Below are 16,319 nucleotides of genomic sequence, written 5' to 3' on the forward strand. Positions count from 1 at the left end.
TCACCCTCACCCTCACTCACCCTCAAAGCCTCACCCTCACTCACCCTCAACCCCTCACCCTCACTCACCCTCACCCTCACTTACCCTCAACCCTTCACCCTCAACCCCTCACTCACCCTCACTCTCACTCACCCTCACTCACCCTCAACCCCTCAGCATCACCCTCACTCACCCTCACTCACCCTCACTCACCCTCAACCCCTCACCCCACCCTCACTCACCCTCAACCCCTCACCCTCACTCACCCTCAACCCCTCACCCTCACCCTCAGCCTCACTCACCCTCGGCCCCTCACCCTCAACCCCTCACCCTCACTCACCCTCACTCACCCTCAACCCCTCACCCTCACTCACCCTCACACTCACTCACCCTCACCCTCACTCACCCTCACTCACCCTCAACCGCTCACTCACCCTCATTCACCCTCAACACACTATCACACTACAACTACACACAAACACTTACCACCACAGCACCACTCATCACCACTACAGCATTACTCAGCAGACAAAGGTCATACAATCAAAACATGTACGCTTTTAACAGGCACACACACCAACAGCTATCAATGGACGCTTTCACCAGGCATACACACACAACAGTCATCAGTACTGCAGTAGTATGTATAAATGAGACTGTTGGTGTGCGAAATACGGATGTGGTGGTGCAGAGTGATGCTGTGTTGTTGCTCAATGGTACTGTGGGAGTGCAGAATGATAAAGTGGTATTGCTGCGTGTTGCATTGGTGGACATCAGTGATGACGTTGTTGGGAGAAGTGCAACTGTTGTGGTGCTGAGTTATGCTGTGGTGGTAATCATTAAACACCAACACAGCACCACTCATCACCAGCACAGAACAACACATCACAACAACAGCATTACTAAGCGCCACACTAACATCACTCAGCAACACACAAACATCACTCTACACCACCACAACAGCATCATTCAACAACAACACACTATCACACTACAACCACACACAAACACTTACCACCACAGCACCACTCATCACCACTACAGCATTACTCAGCAGACAAACATCATACAATCAAAACATGTACGCTTTTAACAGGCACACACACCAACAGCTATCAATGGACGCTTTCACCAGGCGTACACACACAACAGTCATCAGTACTGCAGTAGTATGTATGAATGAGACTGTTGGTGTGCTAAATACGGCGGTGGTGGTGCAGAGTGATGCTGTGTTGTTGCTCAATGGCACTGTGGGGGTGCAGAATGATAAGGTGGTATTGCTGCGTGTAGCATTGGTGGACATCAGTGATGCCGTTGTTGGGAGAAGTGCAACTGTTGTGGTGCTGAGTTATGCTGTGGTGGTAATCATTGAACACCAACACAGCACCACTCATCACCAGCACAGAACAACACATCACAACAACAGCATTACTAAGCGCCACACTAACATCACTCAGCAACACACAAACATCACTCTACACCACCACAACAGCATCATTCAACAACAACACACTATCACACTACAACCAGACACAAACACTTACCACCACAGCACCACTCATCACCACTACAGCATTACTCAGCAGACAAACGTCATACAATCAAAACATGTACGCTTTTAACAGGCACACACACCAACAGCTATCAATGGACGCTTTCACCAGGCGTACATACACAACAGTCATCAGTGCATCCTTTCACCAGGCATACACCCACACAAACAGGCATCAGTCCACGACACTGCACCACTCATCCCCAACACTCATCAGCACTACAACATTACTCACCAGACAAACGTCACAGAAACAGAACATAAACAGTGCATACATACTACCAATAAAAATACTTCAATGTGAACAACAAAAGGACAATGCAAAGCAGCGAAACAAAACACGTACGGCGAAACGCAAAACAAAAATAGCCAACAGCAACATAAAAATATTTTTTTACAGGAGGCGAGTTCAGACGGAAGTACACTACAGGACCCGCATACCAAAACGACACGCGCAAACATAACTCAATGCATGGCAAAAAAACGAAGTAAATAGCAGCCATTGATAACATGAAAAAACACACTCTTAAGAAAGGAGCCGGACAGAAACAAAGTGCGAGCAAAGCAAGACCCCAAACAATAATTAGATTCATATCACAAAAAGCAAATTCATAGACAAAAGTGTAACAACTCACAAAGGCACTCTTTAATAATATGAAAATAAAATAGTAATTACCTGTCGATCGTAGCAGCTCATTCACTGAAATGTAGAAAATAAAAAAACAACACACAAAGAGAACATAAACAGTGCATACATAATACGTTACCCTCACCCTCACTCACCCTCAACACCTCACCCTCACTCACCCTCAACCCCTCACCCTCACTCACCGTCAACTCCTCAGTCACCCTCACCCTCACTCACCCTCACTCACCCTCAACTCCTCAGTCACCCTCACCCTCACTCACCCTCACCCTCACTCACCCTCAACATCACTCACCCTCACCCTCACTCACCCTCACCCTCACTCACACTCACCCTCACTCACCCTCAACGCCTCACCCTCACTCACCCTCGACCCCTCACCCTCACTCACCCTCACCCTCACTCACCCTCAACACCTCACCCTCACTCACCCTCAACTCCTCACCCTCAACACTTCACTCACCCTCACTCTCACTCACCCTCAATACCTCACCCTCACTCACCCTCAACACATCACCCTCACTCACCCTCACTCACACTCAACCCCTCACCCTCACTCACCCTCAACCCCTCACCCTCACTCACCCTCAACCTCTCACCCTCACTCACCCTCAAACACCCTCACCCTCAACACCTCACCCTCACTCACCCTCAACACCTCACCCTCACTCACCCTCAACCCCTCACCCTCAACCCCTCACTCACCCTCACTCTCACTCACCCTCACTCACCCTCACTCACCCTCACCCTCACTCACCCTCAACCCCTCACCCTCACTCACCCTCACTCACCCTCAACATCACTCACCCTCACCCTCACTCACCCTCACTCACACTCACCCTCACTCACCCTCAACACCTCACCCTCACTCACCCACACTCACCCTCAACACATCACCCTCACTCACCCTCAACATCACTCACCCTCACCCTCACTCACCCTCACCCTCACTCACACTCACCCTCAACCCCTCACCCTCACTCACCCTCAACACCTCACCCTCATTCACCCTCAACTCCTCACCCTCAACACTTCACTCACCCTCACTCTCACTCTCACTCACCCTCAACACCTCACCCTCACTCACCCACACTCACCCTCAACACATCACCCTCACTCACCCTCACCCTCACTCACCCTCAACACCTCAACCCCCCCTCGACCCCTCCCCCTCAACCCCTCACCCTCACTCACAATCACTCACCCTCAATCACCATCAACGCCTCACCCTCACTCACCCTGAACACCTCACCCTCAACCTCACTCACCCTCACAACACATATTGTGTTACAATAGGTGTCACATTTGCAAAAGATAAAACTATTGTCATTGTAAATAACAAAGCTATTAATTCGCTATTTTCAAAACAAGAACATACATAAAAAATGTGTCCTTTACAATACCAATAGCTCAAACTTTCCTAATGCAAAACATATTGCATTGCTGTGCTTCTCTCCCCTGCTGCACTCTCCTGCTCTCTACAGATGTGGCCTAACGACAAGAGCTGCCATCTAAGTCACGTAAATACAAAAAAATGTTGCATTCCAAATGCTATAAGTGTCACATTCGCTAAAGTTATAACTATTGGCATTGTAAATAACAAAGCCATCAATTTAGCAATTTTAAAAACCAACAAATAAATACAAATATGTCATTTACAAGACCAATAACTCCAAAATTTCTAATGCGAGACCTATTTCATACACACATTCACGGATCAAAGGGACTTTCACACACACACTCTATTACGTCTCCTTGGGTTGCATTTTGACGCACACAGAACACACAACACATACTACATTACACGCACACCCAAAAAACTAAAAATTACAGCAAGTTCGAGGCACAGGAGGGATGGCTAGCTTTACTTTCAAAAGACTTGTGTCAAAAACAAATCAAAAAAATAAAATAATAACACCATTCAGCTGGCCAACTATTTCCCCACATCCCTTTACAGCGTGATACAATCACACTCCCACAACCTCCATCACGCACCATCACTCAGCAACACACTCTCACTCACAACTTCAACATCCTCTCCCTCACACACACTCAATCACCCTCACCCACTCACCATCACACACCATAACTCAACAACACCCCCAAACACTCCCACCCCCCACACCCCCTCACCCTCACAAACACTCACCCTCACCCACAGTCACACACTCAACATTCAAACTCGCACACCCTCACTCACCTTGACACCCTCACAACACTCAGCCTCACTCACGCTCAAACTATCACCTGCACTCACCCACACCTATCATCACACACTATCACATCCCATTACCCTCACCTTCACACACCCTCACACCATCACCCTCACACCCACACTCATACTCACACCGTCACCCTCACTCACCCTCACACAACATCACACACCCTCACACCCCCTAAAAATAACATCCAATCACCCTCACACCGTCCAAGTCCACCCTCACAACACTCAAACCCTCAATCATACTCACATCGTCACCCTCACTCACCCTCACATACCATCACACACACTCACACCCCCTGACCCTCACATCCACTCACCCTCACACCGTCAAAAACAACACTCCAACTACACCATAAAAGTACAATACCACACTAGAACTCTACACTCCAACTACAACTCCACCCTCAAACTCCACACAAAAAAACGTTAAGCAACATTTACACTCACCCCCTCATCCTCACACACACACTCACACACTCACTCATACTAAAACAGTCACCCTCAATCACTCTCACACACCATCACGCACCCTCAAACACCCAAAGACTCACATCCAATCACCCTCACACTCACACAGTCCAAGTCCACCCTCCAACTACACCCTATACCTACAATACCACCCTACAACTCTACACTCCAACTACAACTCTACTCTCCAAATCCACACATAAATAACGTAAGGCAACATTTATTTTAATATCTAAAATTCGGATTACACACTTGTAGCTATTAAAACATTCAAACTTAATGCAACGCAAGGACAGTGCAGCAATTAATACACAAAGAAAAAAACGGATTGTAAAATAAAACAGTTTTTTCACAAAGATCATAAATGCACACAAAATAAACAAACATATGAATACACAGAAAAAAATACAAGAACTTTGAAGTGGACAAAGTGAGGTAAAGGGAAAAAATTCACAACAGAAACCACTTACTAAAGTAAGGGGAAATAAACAAGTAAACAATGGCAGAAATTATCAAAAACACAAATAAAATGCGTCATCACAAAATCACAAGACTCTAAAGTTGCTCTGACTTATGCTGCTGTTGCACCAAGTGTTTTTGGTGGTGGTAAGTGCACAACAACAGGAACACCGTACACCACAACAGCATCAAACAACATCAAAAGAGCACTACTCAACAACACAACAGCCAACGCCCCTTGCCCACGCAGCTGTTCACAAAAAATTAGGGAACTACTGAAAATACAAAAACATCCTAAGACGTCTACCCTTATGCCCATAAATTATACGCAACACCCTTATTCTCACTATTGCATACATCAAAGATAGTTCACATACACATTCTGATCTAACACATACTAAGCTACAAAACATGTTTGTGGAAGAAAATAGACTGCATACAGTACTACAAATTTATACAAAATATAGCAAACTACAAAAGGCTCACATGCACTCACCCTCACACTCACACCGTCAACGTCCAGCCTACAACTACACTCTATAACTACAATACAACTCTACAACTCTACACTCCAAATACAACTCCAGCCTCCAACTGTACACATAAATATCGTTAAGCAACTATTAGAATTATACGTACAAAGAGGATTACACACTTGCAGCTAGTCCAAAATGCAAACTTAAATCAACGCAAAGAGGGTGCAGCTATTAATACACAAATATGCAAACAGGGATTCGAAAATAAAACTATTCTTTCACAAAACGCAAAAAAAAAAACATTACATCACTGTACATCCTCTTAATACATTGCTAGGGATAATAAAGTCAGCAAATACACAAAGTTTCCTTTCATACATCAAGTACCTCAATAACAGGCTACTTCAGCATCACAAAAAAAAAAAATGCAAACACAACATACATAAATATATTATAAAATAAATAGCACTTCAAATTCAAATTACAGCTCTTGTACGTCAAATAACAAAAAACAGCAAAAAATACATTACATTACAGTTTAAGAAAAGATATACATTACATATCAACAATTAAAAACAAAACTTTAATTTTCATTACATTACAAACATTTACAAATATTACGATCGAAAAAAAAAAAAAACTCAAGTTAGAAAAACACCATCCTATTCAGTCTTTACCTTAAACATAGTATATATACTACATTACATTTACATAAAAACACTTTGGAATACATTCTTACCTGTCAAACGACGCAGCAACAGCACAGGAACAAGAACACGCCTTCCGCGCACCATCATTCTCGATCTCTGGGGAATTCCACCGGTGACGTAAGCAAATCGGAACGCAACGTCAAAAACGTCGCGCTCCGATTGGCTAGAAATAAACGTCAAAAAACGTAAACACTCACAACACAAAAAAAACTAGACCGCTAACGTAGCCAACGTCAAGGTGACGCATTGCGTCGGCCATTTAAAAAAAAAAAATAATAATACGGGACTACACAAACACGTTAAACACACATAACACCACACAGTTAGTACAAAACATACACAGTTAGATTACATACAAATATACACATAAGACAGGACAATTACAAAGGGAAGATCTATCACGTTTTTTTTTACACAACACATATTAAATAATTAATATTAACATACACACACTCATAACATCACCCTCACACACCAAAACTATCACACTCCTTCACACACCCTCAATAACACTGACACAACATCTCACTCAAACACCATCACACACCTTCAGCCTCACACCCACTTACTCACACTCACACTCACACACACTCACACCCCCTCACACTCACACACACTCACACACCCTCACTCCCCTCAAAAAATAACACCCCTCACAACAAGCTCACACTCACTACACCGGACAGCCGCACCCACTCACACCCCTCACACTCTATCACCATCAACACCCCTCAGCCTCACACAGCCTTACCCTCATCCCCTCACCCTCACACACGCACAATCACCCTCACACCATCACCCTCACACACCCTAACTCTCAGCCGCAACAACTCACACACACTCACACTCCCTCGCTCACCCTCACCCTCACACACACACACACCCTCACCCTCACACCCCATCACCCTCACACACCCTCACTCACACTCACTCACACTCACTCACAATAAATCACACTCAGCCTCACACACCCTCACGCTCACACACCATCACACACCCTCTGCCTAACAACACCTCTCTCACCCTCAATCACCCTCACACACACTCAAACTCACACACCGTCACACACCCGAAACGTCACACCCCCTCACTCACCCTCACACACACACCCCCTCATCCTCAAACACCTTTCCCTCACACACACATGCTCCCCTAAAAATCATCACAACACTCTCACACTCAATACACCTCACACACTCTCAGACGCAAACAACATCACTCATCCTCACCCTCACACCCCCTCACACCCCCTCACCCTCACACCCCATCACACTCACACACGCTCACTCCCCTCACACTCACAACAACACCCTCACACCCCCTCACTCACACTCACTCACACTCACTCCCAATGACTCACACTCACCCTCACACACCCTCACCCTCACACAACGTCACACACCCTCTGCTTAACAACACCTCGCACACCCTCACTCACCCTCACACACACACCCCCTCATCCTCAAACACCTTACCCTCACACACACACTCTCCCCTAAAACTCATCACAACACTCTCACACTCACTACACCTCACACACTCTCAGACGCAAACAACATCACTCATCCTCACCCTCACACACACTCACACACCCTCACCCTCACACCCCATCACACTCACACACGCTCACTCCCCTCACACTCACAACAACACCCTCACACCCCCTCACTCACACTCACTCACACTCACTCCCAATGACTCACACTCACCCTCACACACCCTCACCCTCACACACCGTCACACACCCTCTGTGTAACAACACCTCGCACACCCTCACTCACCCTCACACACACTCACATTCACGCACCGTCACACACCCGAAAACTCACACCCCCTCACTCACACTCACCCTCACACACCCTAACACTCACACCCCCTAACCCTCACACCCCCTAACACTCACACCCCCTAACGGTCAACCCCTAACACTCACCCCCTCACCCTCACCCCCTCACCCTCACCCCTCACCCACTCACACTCACTCCCTCAACACCCCACCCTCACCCCCCTCACCCCCCCTCATTCACCCTCATTCACCCTAACACACCCTCACCCTCTCACACACCCTCTCACACACCCCTCACACGCACCCTCACTCACCCTCTCACACACCCCCTCACACACCCCCTCACTCACCCTCTCACACACCCCCTCACTGACCCTCTCACACCCGCTCACACTCACCCTCACTCTCCCTCACCCCCTCATCCTCCCTCACCCTCCCTCCCCTCCCCTCACCCTCACCCCCCTCACCCTCACCCCCCTCACCCTCACCCCCCTCACACTCACCCTCACCCTCACCCCCCTCACCCGCACCCCCCTCACCCTCACACCCCTCACCCTCACCCCCCTCACCCTCACCCCCCTCACACTCACCCTCACCCTCACCCCCCTCACCCGCACCCCCCTCACCCTCACACCCCTCACCCTCACACCCCTCACCCCCCTCACCCTCACCCCCCTCACCCTCACCCTCACTCCCCTCACCCCCCTCACCCTCACCCCCCTCACCCTCACCCCCCTCACCCTCACACCCCTCATCCTCACACCCCTCACCCTCACACACTTCACCCTCACACCACTCACCCTCACACCACTCAGTGCTACAATACATATTGTGTTACAATAGGTGTCACATTTGCGAAAGATAAAACTATTGGCATTGTAAATAACAAAGCAATTATTTTCGCTATTTTAAAAACAAGCACATAAATAAAAAAGTGCCCTTTACAATACCAATAGCTCAAACTTTCCTAATGCAACACCTATTGCAGTGCTATGCTTCTCTTCCTTGCTGCACTCTCCTGTTCTCTAGAGATGTGGCCTAACGACAAGAGCTGCCATCTAAGTCACGTAAATACAAAACATGTTGCATTTCAAATGCTATAGGTGTCACATTCGCAAAAGTTATAACTATTGGCATTGTAAATGACAAAGCTATCAATTTAGCTATTTTAAAAAGCAACAAATACATAAAACATTTGTCATTTACAAGACCAATAGCTCCAACTTTTCTAATGCGAGACCTATTGCATTTCCAATGCTTGTTTCTCTTTTGCTCTTGGGAGACAGTCGCTAAGGAAAAATAAGTACCGGTCCCCAAAAATAAGTGCCATTGCCCCCCCCCACTGGCAACCACTGGCTCAATTTAAGGGATACGCCCCAAAAACTTCTTTCTGCTTCCCACCAGCAAGGCTGAAAGAGTGTCATACAAAGCAATAAAAATACAATGGAGCAAGTAGCCTGCCCTAAAGTTCCTTTTCTAGTTTCTATATCTGTAGTAAGCGTCGAGCCTGAGAGGATAATGGAAAAACCTTCAAAAGACCCACACATTGACAGCTCTTATTTACATAGCTCCTCATTTTGTGGTGAGAGCACTGTAAAGCTGTCACATTGTGTTATGTTTTGTTTAATTAGGTTTCTTTGTTTATACTCAGAAAATAAATATTCAAACTTTCCACACTCATTTGCTCTTTTGGAAAATCCCTGCATTAATGTGGCATGCAAATGCCTAAGGCATAGACACATAGCTGGTGCTGATGGAGAAAAGCCCTAACCCCACCCAACATGCCTATGTATGTGGCTGCTCTTGAGACCACGCACCCTACTTGGTCATCAACCTTACCTTACTTTTAGTTATTTAATTAAATACGTGTCTCATATTGTTTTATTTGTACTTCTGGAAGGAAAAAGGCACTACGGGGAAGTGTGGGATCTATACATTTGTCGCGTAACTCGGTTATGCAAAAATAAAGTCAGATGCAAGCCTTAAATAGAAATAATAAATACATACTGTTATGGTAAAAGCAGCATTACACAAGACCCATTCTAAATATTGGGACGGTGCAGCATTGAAGGGGTCGGTCCTCAGGAAGATTGCATTAAGGTGGGTGGTTTGTTAAATTCAGGACCAGAGTCACAAAGAAAGTCACAACGTTATTTTGGTGGCATCCTTCTAGAAGTACTCGTGTGCGAATAAGCATTGGCAAAGCCAAATGATCTGACTTTGGCAACCTAGTGCATGTTTTTTTTAATCGCAAGCGTAACAATAAAAAGTAGAAATAAACTATTCCGCCAACTAAATCTGGCTGTCATATGCTTACAATATACATTTAAAATTGAAAAACATGCACGAATGTGGCTGTTCAACTTTTTAAATGTTAAAAATAAAAATCCCCTCATTTGTGCTTTGCATTTATTGGTATTTGGGAAGGAGACAGGAATGAAAAAATACAAGCCTAAAGAAGTCCTCAAATCGCAGGCAGCTGTAGTTTTACGTCACTTAAAGACTTTATTAGAGCAACCTTAAAAGGGAGATAGAAAATAAATCACCACAAACTGGGCACCCGAAGAGCAGACAAAAATAGCCAGTGTTTATATTGTATATAAAAAAATATAAAATAAAAAGCACGCGTTGAAGTAGCATTCTCACTGAAGATAAAGCAACTATTTTTCGGTGGGTGTGAACAATGTACACAGGTTTGTGCAGGCAGTCAGAGCTCAGGGAACCAAGGGTTGAAGAGGGCTGACTATTTGCCCATGCTGAATGCTGTTGTGAGTGGGGGCAAATGTGTATGACGTTTCAACAAACCAATGGAATAAGCCGCTCACAAAAAGGCACTCTATGTGTGGATTTTATGCATGATTGTTTTGGAAAAACAATAGTCTGACAAGGCAGCTGTCTCAAAGGCTAGACCTAGAAAGTACACGTTTGGAAACGAAGCAAGTGAGTGTTTCCAGACGTTTAAATTAGCATATATCCACTTGCACATTTTTTTGTCTCTTGAAAAGAAAATCAATTTTTTATGGAGAAGAAATATGCCCCTTACTCCTCAACCCATTCCCAGTTTTGACTGTGTTCATTCCCCTTTCCACCATTAAAAGAGGTTTACTGCTGTCCTACTTGTGGGTGCACAACTACCTCTAGAAGATTTGCGAATATTCGTAAATCTGCACGTTTATGGATGTTCACATGCTTTTGTTGACCACCCGCCCCCCCACGAAACATCCAAAACCCACCCCGGTGGGGAAAATTACTCACACTTAAAATTATTGGTCTGATTTATGTATCAGCAGATGGCTCACCGTTCCACCATGTGGGCAAAGTAAATTTCTCTGACCCAATGATGGAGGTATCTCCCGCCTGATGTATTAATGACCGTCAAGCTGGCGGTGATTCATAAAAACATTGGCATCAACCCCCATCATGGAGGTTCCTGTCAGTGCATATTGCTGTTTGGTGCAGTGTTGCATAAGCATGACGCAACCCTGCACTCAACAGGTTTATTTTTTATTTTCAAAAAGAAAATCCCAAAACTGAATTTTCTTTTTTAAAATCCAAAAAAGATATAATGCTCCACCACCGGGTGTCCACCCTCAGCTTCACCAGTGATCTATGACCCCCTTTTCTATTTCTAGGATGTCCTGCAGAACATCCCATCCACATGGCGGGCCGAACGAAGCGTTGATGAGGCCAGGTCCACGGTCGGAGCTGGACATTCCACACCACACTCCCAACATGGCTGCCATCTACAGGGAGGGAGTGACCAGTGAAAGATGCTCTTGTGTCTCTTGAATGACACACACAGGGAATTGGTGTTATCACACACAATGCTCATAAGTCTTACACGACCATGTCTATTGGAGTCTTGACATTAGGTATAGGCAGTGGATGCTAAAAACAAGAAACCACTGGACCAAGGGTTAGGAATATGAGAATTACATCCAGTGCTTTAAATGGGCCGGCACTGTCCTGTACTGAGTACCAGCACCTTTTTATTTTGAGAGGGAAAGTACCAGCATTTCTCAAGAGAAATATAATACTTTAATTGGAGAGTACCGGCACTTCTCAGAAACAAGCAGGTACACTTCTATTTTTCTATTCCAAGCACTGATCATACCCCTTAACCTAAAAGGGTCATTTGTTCAAACTGCCAGGCATGTAGAATCAACAGTGGGAAGCCCATGTCTGGATCTTAGGTACAGGCTAGCAGGGCCTCCAAAGGGGCCTCTGGACACTGCTAACATCAGTAGGTTTCCTGGCTACGCTGCAGGTGAAGTGAACCGTGGGAGAGTGTGTGAACCTCTGCATCCACGGGTGCTGGAGCACGTCCTTGTAAACTCAGATAAGCCTATGTTTGCGGTGCATGCTGGGGCAAAGTCCAAGCCAGTATTTGCTTTCAGAGCCCTCTAAAGTGCAGCAGCATGGAGGGGCGTTGAGAGATAAGCACTTTACATTGCAGAACCACCTGCTGTTCCCAACAGCGGATTCTATGGAGCCCACGGCTTATCTACGCCATGACACTACTATTGGGAGCTACAGGCAGGGGGTTAGTAAGTCATGGGGACGAGTGTGAAGTAAGGCAGGTTCTGGTTGTCTTGGTCATATCCGAACAGAGCCTGTGCTTTGAAATCCTTCAGAGCTGGATAATGTTCACAGGTGGGTGGGGCTTAAGAAGGATGCTCCGTGGACCTCTCAGTCTGGGAGGTCACAGGGGAGTGTTCCAAAGAGAACATTGGAGCCTGTAATATCCCAAAATAATCATTCCCTGTTCATCCAGGCTTCCAGTTTGTGAAATAAAAACAAAATAAGGAGTGACGCAGCATAATGAAAATATACAGTCCAAAGCATTGCTGGAGTTGCGTCGTGCTTGCAACACGACTGCACTAATGTGTTGCCTTTACGCCAATAGATGCGTCACGCATCTGTCCATCCTTGTGTCACGGTGTGCTGCATTGTAAATGTGACGCATCCATGGTGGCGCAAGGTTTTTTTTACGTGACGCAATTAACTGACTCATCTCTGCTAATATGCAGAGATGCGTACGTTCTTGTAAATCTGCCCCAATGTCCCTAGTTGGCACTGGTTTGCACCCTGTCCAAATAGGGACTTTCACTCTAGTCAGGGTAAGTTACACACCTAAGATAACCCCTCACCCACTTGGTCACTTGGCACAGAGCAGTCAGGCTTGTCCTAGAGGCAATGTGTTAAGTATTTGTACACACCCACACACAGTAGGACAGTGAAAACACTACAAAAGCAGTACACACCGGTTTAGAAAAATAGCCCGTATTTTTCTGAATAAAACAAAACCTACATGACAAAAATGTAACAACACAAATCAAAATATGAATTGTCAAATATTAAATAAAGTTCAGTTCTTAAAAATCAATGGTTGAGCTTGATCAGGACGAAGTACCTTAGATGAAACAAAACTACAAGACGATACGAGAGCAGGGGAAGTGAAGCGCCGAAAAAGCAGGCTATGCGTCGGTTCCTTGCTGCCAGGGCACAAGTCCTATAAAAAGAAGTGGGGGGACTGACAATATGCAAATGACCTCATGATGTCACGTGCTGAACGTGTCCCGGTGTCTGAAAATTACACCACGACACGTTCAGCATAGCTCTGTGGGGCCCAGCTTCTTGGCAGGGGGGATGGCATCCACCCTGTGAAAGAATCTGAGGACGCTGTGCACCTGCGTGTACCCCCGACTCAAGCTCTGCTTACTGCTACAGGGGAGGTGAGGCGTTAGTTCTTTGCTGTTAGGCAGGGGAGGTGATGCGTTGGTTCCTTACTGTTGCAGGGGAGGTGATGCGTTGTTTTCGAACACGTAGCCTTAGATCCTTACCATGGTGCAGTGTCAATAAAGAAATCAGTGCCCAGGGACGATGAATCAATGATGCATCGAAAGTCAAGTCACGCTGCATTAATTCCACAGCTGTGAAGGTGGCCCTGCGTCAGAGTCGGGGTGCAGCATTACGCAATTTGGTGATGCGGTGCCTGAAACTCAGACAGTGGCAGTTCTTTGGAGGTGCTGCAACAAAAAGCTTTGGCCTGCATTGTAAGCTGTGGTCACTGCATCCAGAGGTAACCAGGCACTGGTGCCAGTAGCACCGCTGTGTTAAGTTTTGGCAGTGCTTCACCGATTCCGAACGACGCTTGGAGTAGATGCGTGGATTTTCTTCTTTGTATCACCAGAACTCACTTCCATGTGCCCATGAACTTGATTTGTCACCACTTGCAAGAGTAGGACTCACAGCATCAGAGGCCAGGTGATTGCAGGTGAAGACTTTGATTGCCCTGAGACTTCTTAACAAGAGGCAAAAGCTCAAACCAAGCCCTTGAAGAACCTTGGAAGCAGGATGTAGAAAGCAAAGTCCAGTCCTTTCACTCTCAGAACAGAAGCAGCAAGCAGCAGGCCAACACAGCAAAGTGGCAGTTCTTCCTGACAGCTTATCCCACTCTTCTTCCTGGCAGAATGTCCTCAAAGCAGAAGTGTTCTGAGTATATTGTGTCACAGGTCTATTACTTATTCTCATTTCAGCCTTTGAAGTGATCAAACTTCAAAGAAAAGTTTTTGTAGTGCACAAGACCCTGCTTGTCCTACCCTGGCTCCAGGCACACTGCAGGCAGGTGGAGACAGGTTTGTGTGAGGACAGGCGCAGCCCTATTTAGGTGTCAGTGTCAATTCCTTCCACCACTCTACCTCAGGAAGGCTGATTAGCCATGTGATAGGCCATCAGGATATGCAGGGCACACCTCTTTGTGTGACTGTCTAGAGTGACTGCACAAATAACCCGACTGTCATCTTGACCCAGACATGTATTCAGAGGCAGGAAGAGGCACATAATAGTTAACTTTCTAAAAGTAGCATTTTCAGACCTGGAATTGACAAAAGAACTTCACCAAAAGATGTGTTTTTAAATTTAAAGTCCAGAGACACCATACTCCAATTTTCTATCAGCTCCTAATTGGCAGGTACACTTGCAAGAAGTTACTAGGCAGCTCCAGTGCTAACCTATGGGAGAGAAAGACCATGCTGTAGTGATAAACGAAATTAGCAGTATTTCACTCCCACGACATTTAAAACACAACAGTACATGTCCTATCTTTTAAATACACTGCACCCTGCCCATGAGGCTACCTTGGGCCTACCTTAGTGGTGCCTTAGAGGCAATACAAGAGAAGGCTTGGGCATGGCAAGTGCACTTGCCAGGTCGAAATAGCAGTTTAAAACTGCTCACACAGGCTCTGCAGTGGCAGCTCTGAGACCTGTTTGCTGGGCTACTCATGTGAATGCCACAATCAGTGCTTCAGGCCCACTAGTAACACTTGATTTACAGTCCCTGGGCACAAACAGTGCACTATTCTAGACTCTTACTAGTAAATCAAATAGACCAATCACGGAGAAACCAAATACCAATACATTTTAGACAGGGAGCACTTGCACTTTAGCACTGATCAGCAGTGGTAAAGTGCCCAGGGTCCTAACAACAGCAACAAGCATTTACAATGCAATGGTTTCGCCTTTGGAAAAGTTTGAGCTATTGGCATTGTAAATGACAAAATTTGTATTTATGTGTTGGTTTTGAAAACAGATAAATAAATGGCATTGTCATTTACAATGGCAATAGCTTAATCTCTCGCAAATGCGATTTGTATTGCAACTATTTCAGTTATCATTTTGCACTACCATGAAAACTGGCTTGTGCATTTACTCCTGCAGAAGAGTATCAAGAAGAGAGTCAGCAGGCTTCCCTGTAGGAGGTAGTGTATTCAAGACTGTGCAATACAATACATGCTCCCTTCCCAACTCACTTGGTCTCGAATGCCCAGTCATACACTGCACCACCATACATTACGACACAAATCTGGACATACATTAAAACGAAAAACCGCCTGTTTGTCTATAGCTGATTGTACTCGGTGGCCTTGAGAGAGGAGGCAGAACTGTGGTGAAACTGTAGGGTTTGTGTGTTCGAGGGAGGAGAGGAGTCGTATTTGTGACAGAACTTCTGGGTGTG

This window comes from Lissotriton vulgaris, chromosome 9, assembly GCF_964263255.1.
Source record: "Lissotriton vulgaris chromosome 9, aLisVul1.2, whole genome shotgun sequence".
NCBI lineage: Eukaryota > Metazoa > Chordata > Amphibia > Caudata > Salamandridae > Lissotriton > Lissotriton vulgaris.